The 12,802-nt window shown below is 44.4% G+C and overlaps 1 protein-coding gene across 2 annotated transcripts in view; it reads right to left on the bottom strand.

Annotated features, from left to right (window-relative positions):
• Positions 1–12,802, bottom strand: part of LOC147233276 (beta-1,3-galactosyltransferase 1-like) — a 134,483-nt gene that overhangs the window by 26,747 nt on the left and 94,934 nt on the right. Inside the window, exon 4 of one of the 2 annotated variants that reach the window (XM_086147925.1) lies at positions 6,763–6,846. The exons of the other annotated variant lie outside the window; for it this stretch is intronic. The gene's annotated coding sequence lies outside the window, so the exon portion shown is untranslated. The remainder of the gene's footprint in view (positions 1–6,762; positions 6,847–12,802) is intronic. 2 annotated transcript variants of the gene reach the window in all.

The following is a 12,802-nucleotide window of genomic DNA, read 5'->3' as shown; positions in this document are numbered from 1 at the left end:
ATCACCGCATGTACTTCAGCCTCTCGGGTGTGCGCGGATGCCGTGATAAGCCAAAAACCCTGGGTGCCTCGGGGCCTCCCAGGTGAAGCCGCTATCTGCAGCCAGCAGGCGGTGTGGTCAGAGGCCTGGCTGCTCAGCGTGACCCTGGTAAATAAATGATTCTACCCGTCAGACCTGTTTAAGCTTCCGCGTCCAACAATAGGCTGCATCTTCGGGTACATTTTCCCCGATGGTAGTCTCAGTTATTCAACCGATGTTTTCCTAGATACCCATGTGTAATGGCTTTAAAACAGAATTCATGACTGGTGGTAAAAGTGGGACACATATTTTAACATTAATGTGTCCCTGAAGGTCCTCCGTGCGGATCCAACTGCACCCTACAAACCCGCTTGTAGAGGTCAACAACCCAAACCAGGTTCTGGCGACCACATTAACGCAACAACCCCTTTAAACTCAACCGCTGCACAACAACTTAGTCATTATCATGATGAACTTTATCAGCTTAGAACAGCGCCGAAACCCCAGCAGGTAGGTGTTCACCAGAGTCTCCCCACAGAACCTCTGGGACGAGGGGAGGAACAACCTCCAGGAGAGAAACCAAGTCCAGTTTCCACAACGACGTCCCATTTCGTTTTCAGTGGCCTTTACTGCAAACGCTCTCTGTCTAAGGAAACCTCAGCACATATGCCTGTTTGCAAAGTGTTGTGCTTTCCCTGTCTACATGGAGATGGAGGTGTTTTTTTTCTGTTTTCAGGCACCACAAACTAAACTTTTGCATTATATATTATTGACCGCACGAACCTGCGTTCGACGAATAAACCTCAAACCTGCGATAAATTCCCTTCGATTCCCAACAATGTAAAACGGACCGCTTTGTCAGATATTGCAAGGATAAGGTGAGGGAAAGGAAGGCACCTTCTTGAAAAGGACACACCATCGCTTTTCCTCGGCTAAAGGCGATGAGGAAACCATTTACTGCCACTCTGCCCGGAGAAATAGACAGCGAGGCAGAACAGGAGAGAGCTCTGGAGGTCAGTGCAAAGTGTGGAATAGTTTTTGGAGGCTCTGGGCTCTGACCTTCCTCCTGACAATAACATACTCCAGCCTGTCACATAGTTCGACTTGTTTGTTCCAACTGTTAACCTCTGGTAGGGCGTCAGCTGAAGGGGTCATCCAAAGAATGCAATTGACCCCTGTCACTGATGTTCCTGTGCCAGATGGAATTGCAAAAAAAAAACAAAAAAAAAAAACCAACAATATTCTTGTCATCACTTGGCTACAATAAACTTCCACGTAATAGCCTAACAGTGAAAAGGGGAACAATTTTTATCGAGGATAATCAGATTTCGGGACGTGTATTGAAAATGAACAATATTGCTTGTTACTTCCCCCTTCTGTTATTCAGTTCATGTTTTTGTATCTCAATTATCTACAATGAACTAGTTTGAAAAGAAAAAAACGATTCACTCTGCAATCAAAAGGGAATCCAAATAAACAAAACTGGATGAAATCATCTTTGAGTCTTTCAATGAGTCTTTTCAATGTTTGAGTTCTGTTCTCCTGGTGACTGCGAGAGCTTTCTCCGGGTTCCTCGCACAGTCGGAGAACATGTAGGAGGTTCATTGGAGATTCCAAACTGCCCAGACGTGAATGAGATGGTGACTGGTTGTGTGTCTCCGTACGTACGACCGCGTGATTGGCTAGTGAACCTCTCGCCCAGAGACTGCTGGGATTGGCTCCGACAGCCCTGACTGCAGGTTAAAATGATGATTGATGTTTTTGATCGACTTTATCGCATTCCTCACTCCACTGCAGCCTCGGACCAGCTATGTCCGTCCGAGGTCGAACAGTAATGTCTGAGCGATCACTTTGAAGTTTTACTCTTATTTATTTGGTTGGGACAGTGCATGTTAATGAGCACACATGAGACATGCATGTAAACACACCTCTCCGAATTGTAGCCATGGGCTAATTTGCATCCATTGTCCCACAGTTGCTCTCACAAACACACTCTCATTCATCCTGACCTATTGTACATGTTTTTAGTGGTAGGGGAAACCGGAGCACCCGGAGGAAGCCTACGCAGACACAGGGAGAACATGCAAACTCCACACAGCTTCTAGCTATGAAGCACGAGCGCTAACCGCTGCCCTACCGTGCTGCCATAGATTCTCACACAAATTGTCAACATCAGCATCCTTCTACCCGGAGCTTCACCATTCCTCATCTGTACGCGTGCAAACCATCTCAGACTGACTTAATTTCCAGAACATCTGGTGTCCTCATCCTCCTCACTCCCAAAGAGACCCTCCACATCCTCATCTCTGCTTCCTCCAGCTCACGCTCCTGTCTTCTGTGTCTCCAAACCAGACACCACGGCTGCTTACACCTCCATCTTCTCAACTTTTCCCATATAAAACTACCCTGTGCAAGTGTTGGCAAGTATTGTGATGTATCTGAAGCTCCTAGACAGCCAACCATGCAGAAACAAACTCCTCCGTTCCATTTGCAACCGGGTCTGAGTCGAAACAAACGTCTCATTCATGCAAATGCACATGGCTCGCCGCCAAAAAATGGCGAGAAAAGACGGGGACGTGAACACCCGAGGAATCTGGCTGGGAGTGACGTCTGCAAGTGTGTGGGAGTGCATTCAGTGCATATGTTGAAAAAATGGGGTTTAAAGGCTGCAGGGGCATTAAATGTGCATCCATGTTATATATATATATATATATATATATATATATATATATATATATATATATATATATATGTATACACACGTACACATATATATATACATATATAAGTGATTGTACGTGATGATGTCAAAACACACCTTATGACAGTGTTGCTATGGTGACTGCATGGATGGTTAAATGTAAATCGTACATCTGGAATACTATAAGATTACATGTATGCCGTGCAGTGGCATGAAATATTTCTTTTTTTTTATTAATGTGGTTGTAAATCCATCGGACGAGGTTAGGTGTGAGGGCGGGGCCCCAGGGGGGGCCTTGGCCGTCTCTGACCCCCCAGATGTGTGCGTCTGGACCTCTGAAACCCCACTTTCAGAGGTGATCTAAAAAACACTACGGGAAGCGGCACACTCAGAGGCGGCATACTCGAAAAGATGGATCGGGAGGGACGAAAACTGTGTTTTCAGAAGAAAGGGTTATGCTAATGAGCAGGGAAAGGTTGATAATTAAGAGACGAGCACCACAGATGAGGAAATTAAGAATAATGTGCGTTTTCGAACCCCAACCGAGGGGTGCCATTGTCTTTGTTGCCATCACTATATTCTCCTCGCTTGGATCGTGCTTCTCCCCTCCCCGGTCACAAAGTACTACAGTATTGGCATTATTTTTTCCATGTATATACACAGAGATATAGCGCAATAGACTTGGGTAAATATGCAAACTCTTTGCTCGAGACGCTGAGTATATTTGCACTGTGTCGTAGTACAAAATGTACCCGCTTCTCGATGCGGAAAGCAGATACTTCTTGTTTTCCCCTCCGAACTCAGCCCCATGTTTTCCCCTCCGAACTCAGCCCCATCAATATCAATCTTATCAATATCATCTTTTTTGTGGGAAAGTTCAGACGGATTATTTATTTTCTCTTGGGAGAAAAAAACAAAACAAATGCGCATTTGTTGACGGGATGGCGGTGTCGTCTACCAGCTGCAGGAAGTGTGAATCCATTGCTTTTTTTTATTTTTTTTTTATGCAGAGCTGCGGGAAGCGGAGTCGACGGAAACAAACGTGGGGAATAACAATGTCCGCCTGCTGTGCTGAGCGGATGCATAAGAGGCATTGAATACCTGCAGGGTATTTTCATGGATTTGTCGGTCAATACCGGAAACTCACCCATTAGCATTTGCATAACATCGAAGATTCAAAAAAATAGATTTGAATAAATAAAAAAAAAAAAAACGAAAAAGGCAATCAGTTGACCTAACACCTCCCCAAAGTTATTTGCATAGAGTTTCTAAATCTGAGATGTAAATTTCAGATCCGGCAGGTATGCGTGTGACTGCATGACGCGGAGCTATGCGTCCGGTGGTGACATGAAGCGATCCAGCGGTGTAGCTTACGACAGCTGTCAGACGGGAGGTCCATCAGCGGGATTAGCAGTTGGACTGAACCGGGAGGGATCGATTTGTGGCGGCCGCCGCTGAGGACATCCCCCTCCGGACAGAAGATGTGAGGGAGAAGCGCTTGATTGTACATCAAGGGACGAGAGCGTCATAATTCTATTGATCATTCATTCATTCACTCATTCTCTATACTGCTAATCCTGTACCCATGGTTGCGGAGTAGCTGGATTTGGGCAAGAGGTGGGGTTCACCCTAAACTGGTTGCTCACAGGGCTACATATACAGACATGTTATAATCCACCCTCTCATTCCTATACCATGTCGAGACATCGGCCAAAGCCAAAATCCACTCTTCTTTGGAGCTTTCTTGGTGTGCGGATTTATTTCAAATTTTGTTTATTAATTTTTGATCCAATATCCTTCCCTAACTGGGCAGCAGAAGCGCATGTATTTTACTTTTTTCTCATTTAGAGACACCCAACCATTCACCTACTCCACACAGGAAGGCACCCAGTGGGAATCCAACCAGGGACTTTCTAACTGTGAGGCCGAGCCATCAAACTCCGCAAGTACTCACACCTTCACCTTTTTCATAATTTGTTTTAGTGGTTATGGCGCTCCGGGAGCTCCTCCTCAGTGAATGGCCGAGTAATCAGAAGTTAAAAAAGGGGAAAAAGAAAGGCGGGCGATGAGATGTTATTCTGATGAGGTCAAATCAAGGCAGATTAAAAAGCAAATTAATGAACATATCCTTGATTTTACAGTCTCTTCCATGCACAGCCGGGCAGAACCGAACCCAGCGCCCAGTCTGTCAGGTTGTTTCTTCCTCCTCCCTCGACACCTACCTTTTCATTTTACACGCCATCCTTGACTGACTACCAAACGGCCTCCATCAGAGCGGGGTCATCCAGCTCCCGACACAAATCACTTGGGTTTGGTCTATTTAAAAAAAAAAAAAAAAAAAAAGACCTCCGTCGATGGGTCGTCGCCATAAATGCCTGGCATCAGACTAAACTGAATCGCAGATGGAGCACCTCTCTTTAACTGGGGGGAGTTTGCTTCGCCCAGTCGGTGAGACAACTAGCGGTGATTTCGGCAGAATTCTCCAGACAACACAACTGAAGACGGCCGCTCATTGCCCGGGCCTTTCATTGTCTGTGACTCACGATCGCTCCCGATGACAGTCTGCTCTTCGCCGCAATTGCAACACTCTTGTGCGGAGCTTGAAAGCTTCAATCAACCAGGGTATCGTCCCGGCAGCGTTTGGCAGCACTGACTCAGACTGTCTTTGGTTTTTCTTTCAAGCAGGAGAAAAAAAAAAAAACCAAATCGTCTGGGATTCAGTAAAACCCTGCATAAAAGCACTGATAATTGAGCCCGCTCTGGTTCGGGCATATTCTGACCGGTTATAGCAAAACAAACCAAAATGTTGAAACACCAGAAGTGGCGGTGCATATTCCTAAAGTGACTTTAATAATGATCCACAAACTTGAAGCTAGTCGCATCTGAGAAGGATGGATGCATGGATGGATGGATATTATGCAACTACACGGCAAGGAACTTGACCACTTTTTTGCAAACATGGATGTAAATAATGCACAGCATCTTATATTTAGCCAAGATGGAAGGAGAAGATGCACAGATTCATGCATTCATATATTCATTCACTTTCTATACTGCGTATCTTTCCGAATATTCACCCTCTCATTCTTGACAGAGAGACGTGCAACTTTTTACCCTCTCATTCATACGTCATACGGATATATAGGAACGTTTTTGGACGTTGGTAGAACCCTCAGGGAACCCAGATGAATACAGTTCAAAAAGAAGAGGTTCTTCTGAAGACGAGGACCGTGTTTTACCGTCTTTATCCAAATACTTCAGTGTTATCATTATTACAGGCTTATTTACAGCATTTTCAGAAAAATCCTCAAGCTTGGGATTTTCATTTGTTCCAGTTTAACAAACCCCAGTTGATTACTATTTACTCTTACAGGCCTGTAACTTTGTTATTTTTTTACTCAGAGTGTGTAAAGCGTGTTAGTCCGAGAGGCCACTGGACACACTTTATATTTGGATTCACTCAGGCAAATGTTGTGAACTGCGAATAAACAGATTTCAAATTAATCGCTATTTCAGGTTCAGCGCCCAGACAGTTTCTCCACCCAGAATCCCCAGGAGAAACCGAACTTCCTCCTTTTCTGAGAAGATCACGTCACATTTCCGCACAGGGTGTACGACACGGACGCAGCCGTCGGCTGACCCCGACGTCCCGCCACCGATTCATTTTTCATTTCCAGTCCTTGAGAGCAGGGACATCTGAGAGCTGCCAGTGGCGGAAGTTCTCAGCAACGAACCATAAAACGCTGAACTCAGCTCCCGCCGCCTCGCAACCACTTTATCAGATTGATTTTTTTTTTTTTTTTTTCCCTCTCGCAGTTTTTTAACGCAGTAAATATTTTTGCAAGGATTTGTTCCCATCGGAGACAGAAAGAGAAACGGGGTTTTGCTTATAGTGGCATCGACAAAATGTCAAAACTTCTGCCGAACACTCTCTGTCGATGTGTGTCGCCGATGTAAACCGAGCGAGTAAAAAAAACGGTTGGACCTCCAGCCGGTGAAAGTTAATGAAAGGTGAAAGCCATTTTTACCACGGAGCACTTTACCTGAAATGGATTTGAAAGGAGGCCCGAGGCGGCGCCTTTCACCGGCTGTCGATCAACAAGGGAGCAAACAGCCTGTGAGGACTGCTGAAAATGAATAAAAACAAATAAAACAAACTGTAAATATTATTTCTGAGCCCTGCTCTTTGACAATCCTACCGATACACGTCATGAATCACCTCTGAATGATAGAATTCATGGAGTCGTTCATAATCCGGACGGCTGGAGCCGATCCCTGCTGTCATTGGGCGAGAGGCAGGGTTCACACAGAACCATTCACCCTCTCATTCAAACATCATATAGAGACATACATTATTCACCCTGTCATATAAAGACATAAAACCATTCAACCTCACAGAGAGACATAAAACCATTCACTATCACATAGAGACATGGAGCCATTGACTCCTTCTTTTGTATTATATAGAGACATACAACATTCACCCTGTCATATGTGCAATTTTGGGCTTCTGTCGAACATCCGTTGAACCTCGTGGAACTCGCGAGAACATGAAACTCCCCGCAGAAAGGCCGGGTGGTTGGGAATCCAACCCGAACCTTCTCGGTCTGAGGCAGAAACACGATCTACTGTGCCGACGTGCCGCCTCGATAACACTTATGTTCATTAAATCACTTATTTAAACACTGCTAAGAGTTAGCAGATTGTCTTTCTATATAATTTTAATTGATCTAATTATTTGCCCAAGTGCTCACTGTCATTTCTAAAATCAAATTTAACCGAGGGGTGAATTGATGGATGAAACCGTGATGAGAATCGTAAAGGTTAAGAACAGGGAGTCTGAAGCCCGACGGAGCTCAATGGAGTCATAATCTGAGGGAGAGCAGAGAGTAACTGTCGCACTATTTCATTTCTACGGCGACAAAATCAAACGCCATGCGATATTAGATGAGGCTTATTAGAGTTGTGAAATAAGGTTGACAACCCTGGAAATATTAAAGGAACAGAGGGTAAAACAAGATAGGTCTTTTATATCGACACAGACATAAAAGTTCGGTTTTTCAATCAGAATCGAAAATGACAAGATCCTGCCAGAAGAGATGAATGAATGAGTCTGATAGGCTCACAGGAACAGCACCTCTTATTCACATTTTCCCTCCACACACATGATCTACTAAGGAAAATGAAGTTCATAGCGGTGTCTCTCAAGTGTCAATACAGTTCCACACACATATAAGTATAATTTGAAAGTCAAAGGCATCTGGAAAGTAATATTCATGGCCTAACGTTTAAACTGTTGTGATATTCATTCATTCATTCATTCATTCATTCGTTATCTACAACGCTTTTCCAGCACTCTGGGTCGCGGAGCTCTTTAGCTCAATGCTAAGTAATACTTAAATGGTACTGATTCGGCAGGGAATGATTTCCAGTCACAACCCATAATAGTCACAAAACCAAAACCCTGTTAATACAGTATAACCTCAGCTTACGAATGCTATCAATTACGAACAAATCGGCCTATAAACAGAGTTTTCGATAAAATTTTGGATTGACCTGCGAACAAGCCTTGGTGCAGGAACACACAAACAAACAAAATCAGGGTCTTTCTGCATTGTGTCATTGTAGCGTAGCAGCAGTTGAGCATGACACTCGACATTGTTCACATGGTTCATTGTGCTCTCCTGTTGTAATGCTTCTTTTGTTCTTTTTTTCCAACAAAATAGGCCTCATTACTGCTCCTAGAAAGGTTAAACCTGCTAGTGACAGTAGTGTTAAGAATAATAACAGTCGATCTAAGGAAAAATGCAGCCTCAGTATCTCCCTGAGTCAGTCGCAAGCCTAGATAAATGCAGAGGGTTGCGTCAGGAAGGGCATCCGGTGTAAAAAAACAAAACCAAACATGTGAATCACACCTAATAACCAGATCATACCGGATCGGTTGAGGCCTGGGTTAACAACGACCGCCATTGGTACCGTGCCCATTTTTCAGAATAAGGGGGATGTGCAGAATTGTGGCAACTGTAGAGGGATAAAGTTGATGAGCCATACAATGAAGTTATGGGAAAGAGAAGTGGAAACTAGACTGAGAGCAGAAGTCAGCATTTGTGAACAGCAGTATGGCTTCATGCCTAGGAGTACTACAGAGGCAGTATTTGCTTTGAGAATGATAATAGAGAAGTAAAGAGAAGACCAGGGGGAACTGCATTGTGTTTTTGTAGACCTAGAAAAAGCATATGACAGGGTGCCAAGAGAGGAACTCTGGTATTGTATGAGGCAGTCTGGAGTGGCGGAGAAGTATGTTAGACTGGTGCAGGACATGTATGCTAGCTGTGAGACAGTGGTGCAGTGTGCTGTAGGGGTAACAGAGAAGTTCAAGGTGGAGGTGGGACTCCATCAAGGATCAGCTCTGAGCCCCTTCTTGTTTGGAGTGGTGATGGACAGGTTGACAGATGAGGTTAGACAGGAATCTCCATGGACCTTGATGTTTGGCGGTGACATTGTGATCTGTAGTGAGACCAGAGAACAGGTTGAGGAATATCTAGAGAGATGGAGGTATGTGCTGGAATGGAGAGGAATGAAAGTTAGTCGCAGCAAGACAGAGTATATGTGTGTGAATAAGAGGAACCCGGGTGGAACGTTGAGGCTACAGGGAGTGGATATCAAGAAGTTGGAGGATTTCAGGTACTTTGGGTCAACAGTCCAGAGCAGCGGAAAATGTGGAAAAGAGGTGAAAAGACGGGTTCAAGCATGTTGGAGTGGGTGGAGAAAAGTGTCAGGGGTAAAATGTGATAGAAGACTATCAGCCAGAATGAAAGGAAAAGTGCACAAGACAGTGGTGAGACCAGCGATGCTGCATGGCCTGGAAACAGTTACAATGATGAAAAGACAGGAGGCAGAGCTAGAGGTCACGAAAGAAGACAGTCGATTCAAAGAAAGAAATAATAGCTAAACGTGAGAGTGGTGTTGATGTAAAGACAGGGCTCAGTCAACACAAAGATGTCCTAAAGATTGCTGCTGTAACAAAAGGTGTGACTATGTTAACAAAGGACTGTGATTGTTAGTTTGAAAGACCGCTTGCTGGAGATAACGTTAGCATAAGCAAAGGTCTCATATGCGAAAAGCATTTACTTTTGCATGTTGATTTAGTGAAGGCAACGCAGAGTACAAGTGCTGGCAAGAGGAGAAACACCAGACACCAGAAACACAGTAATAATTGAAGTTATCTTTAATTCCCTTCTGCATTTTTGCCACAAATAAACCCATTAAAAAAGTTTCAAAAGCGGGCCGTATGTTATTTGGGGCTGGACAACAGATCAATGGGATTTATACTCAAAGAATAAATTAAATGCGAAAGCCGAGGCTGTACTGTATTTCATAATTACAACAAGCCCTCTGTTTACAACATCCTCCACCTACGGCCTTGTCCCATTATTCCAACGAATGCCATTAAATCAAATATTGCTCAGGAAGTAGGTTGCAGGGTTGATGATTCGACCACTGCCTTCAAGTCAATGAGGGGCGCAAGTTCTGTATGCCAGTTCCGACTTAAGGTGAAAATAGCATTACGCCACGTTGTAGGAACGGAATTCTGCCAAAAGTCGAGGACCCTCTATACTTTATTTTTCCATTCAATCATTTTTTCAACATTCTTTGACTGAACCGCTTTTTCGTTTCGGTGGGTCGGCACGGTAAAAGATCACCAAAAGACTATATTCAAAGAAACAGCAATGTGTGCAAGTTTCCAAATTGAAAACGTGCGAGACATTCATCCGTTCATCCTTTCAGTGCATATCCTTTACAGGGGGTGTGAATGGAGAGCCAGGTCATTGGCGGCTGGTGGCTTTTGGCTTTTTCTCCTTTTCTCTCCTCTGATCGCCGTCACCATGATTCATACTGGTGGGCTGGTCGGAGTGGCAGCTGCCGTATGTGCGGAATGTCAAGTTTTACAGCTGTGAACTAAGGAGGTGATCTCTGTTTGAGCTTGATGCGTCTACAATGTATACTTCAAGGAGTCCTCCACTGTCGTTTTAGTGCCTGCGAGGAGTTTATAGGCCGTAAATCAACAGGAACGGGCGATACATCCGAGAGGGCTTCTTGAAATGATCTATTTCCCCACGGCGACCCGGAGGGGTCAGCTCTCATTCTTCCGCCGCGACAACAGGAGGAGAACCGACCGACGCAGGCAGGGGTCATCCGATGTTTCCATTCCATAGATGTAATCGGCTATTTGTATTCAGTCCTACGTGAACGGATTCGACATAAACCACCAATCCTTGATCTCAGCGCTGCCTTCGATACAGTCAACCATCCAATCCTCCTCAACCGTCTGGAATCATTCGGCATCACCGGCACCGCCCTCTCCTGGTTCCACTCATACTCTCCGGCAAATCTCACTACATCAACATAAACAACCATACATCTTCCACCACCCCCGTCCGACACGGAGTTCCACAAGGTTCAGTTCTTGGCCCTGTACTTTTCACCCTCTACATATTGCCACTTGGACACATCATCTGCCGCCATGGACTCCATTTCCACTGCTATGCTGATGACACTCAGCTCTACATAAACACCAAAACAATCACTCCCGAAATCCTTTCCACCCTAACCGACTGCATCACAGACATAAAAACCTGGATGAGCCAAAATTTCCTCAAACTCAACAGCAACAAAACAGAAATTATCATATTCGGCCCAAAATCCTTGCTCAATTCCTGTCACAATCTCGCACTCTCCATTGATGGTCACTCCGTTACCCCCTCCCCCCTGGTAAGAAATCTTGGAATCTACATGGACCCTGCACTCTCTTAGGCCACACATAAACCACATCACCAAAACATCTTTTTTCCACCACCGAAACATAGCACGCCTCCGACCCACTCTTTCACCCTCTGCTGCTGAAACACTAATCCATGCATTTATCACCTCCAGACTCGACTACTGCAATAGTATCCTATATGGCCTCCTCTCTAATGCCCTTCAAAAACTGCAATATGTCCAAAATTCTGCTGCCCGACTACTTACCCGCTCCCCTGCCAGAGAACACATCACCCCCCATCCTCCGTCAACTTCACGATTTGTGAACTTCACTTCACAAATCGTATGTATTATTATTATTATTACTTCGGATGAACGTTTCTAAAGGATTGTTTGACATTCATTCATTCATTTAACAACACTGTTTATACTGTGAAGGACCCAGGGGTGCTGTAGCCTATTCCTGCTCTTGCTGGCCAAAAGGTGGGCACAAATAGAGACACAGAGAATAAAACATTCACTCACTCATTTAGATGTTATATAAAAACATACAGCCATTCACTTGCTCATCTGAGCATGGAAGAGAGAAACTGCCATTCACCCTCTCATTCACACTCATATAGACATACAATTCACCCTCTCATTGCACAACCATTCGCTTGCTCATTCACCCATCATATAGAAACAACCGTTCACACATCTTATAGAGCAGTGGTACCGGTACCGGTTCGCGGATCAATTGGCACCAGGCTGCACAAGAAATAATCAAGTATTTCTGTTGGATTTAATATCTAAGTCTTAACAATCTCTATTTTGAAAAAACTTTTGTTTTGAAAAATGACTGGAATCTCTTGGTTACAGTTTGGGGCTTACTGTTATAGAGCAGGGGTGGGCAAACTACGGCCTGCGGGCCAGATCTGGCCCGTTGGTCTCTTTAACCCAGCCCGCCAAAGATTGGTACAGAATTCATACTTGATTTAAAAGATTGAATCAATGAATGTGGGAGTTGAAACAGGAGAATATTTCATTTTTGGAGCTACTTGAGAACGTTAAGAGAATGTTCCTGAACTGAATGACATAGATTGGCTTTGTGATTTAGCCTTTACTGTGGACATACCGACACACATGAATGAGCTGGACATGAAGCTACAAGTGAAAAAACGGTTTGTGCATGAAATGCAAGCAAACGTCAGAGCCTTCAAAACCAAACTGGTTTTATTTTCAAAGCGAATGTCAAATGGAATTTTTTAATACGTATCGTATCTTGTGATGACCCGGCCCGTCCGTCAAATTTTAAAAGTCAATGCGGCCCCTGAGGCAAAA

This window comes from Fistularia commersonii, chromosome 6, assembly GCF_037954325.1.
Source record: "Fistularia commersonii isolate RoL2024-O1a breed Wild chromosome 6, RoL_Fcom_v1.0, whole genome shotgun sequence".
Lineage (NCBI taxonomy): Eukaryota > Metazoa > Chordata > Actinopteri > Syngnathiformes > Fistulariidae > Fistularia > Fistularia commersonii.
Note: the sequence above shows the minus strand (reverse complement) of the source record. Positions and strands in the feature narration are given on the sequence as shown.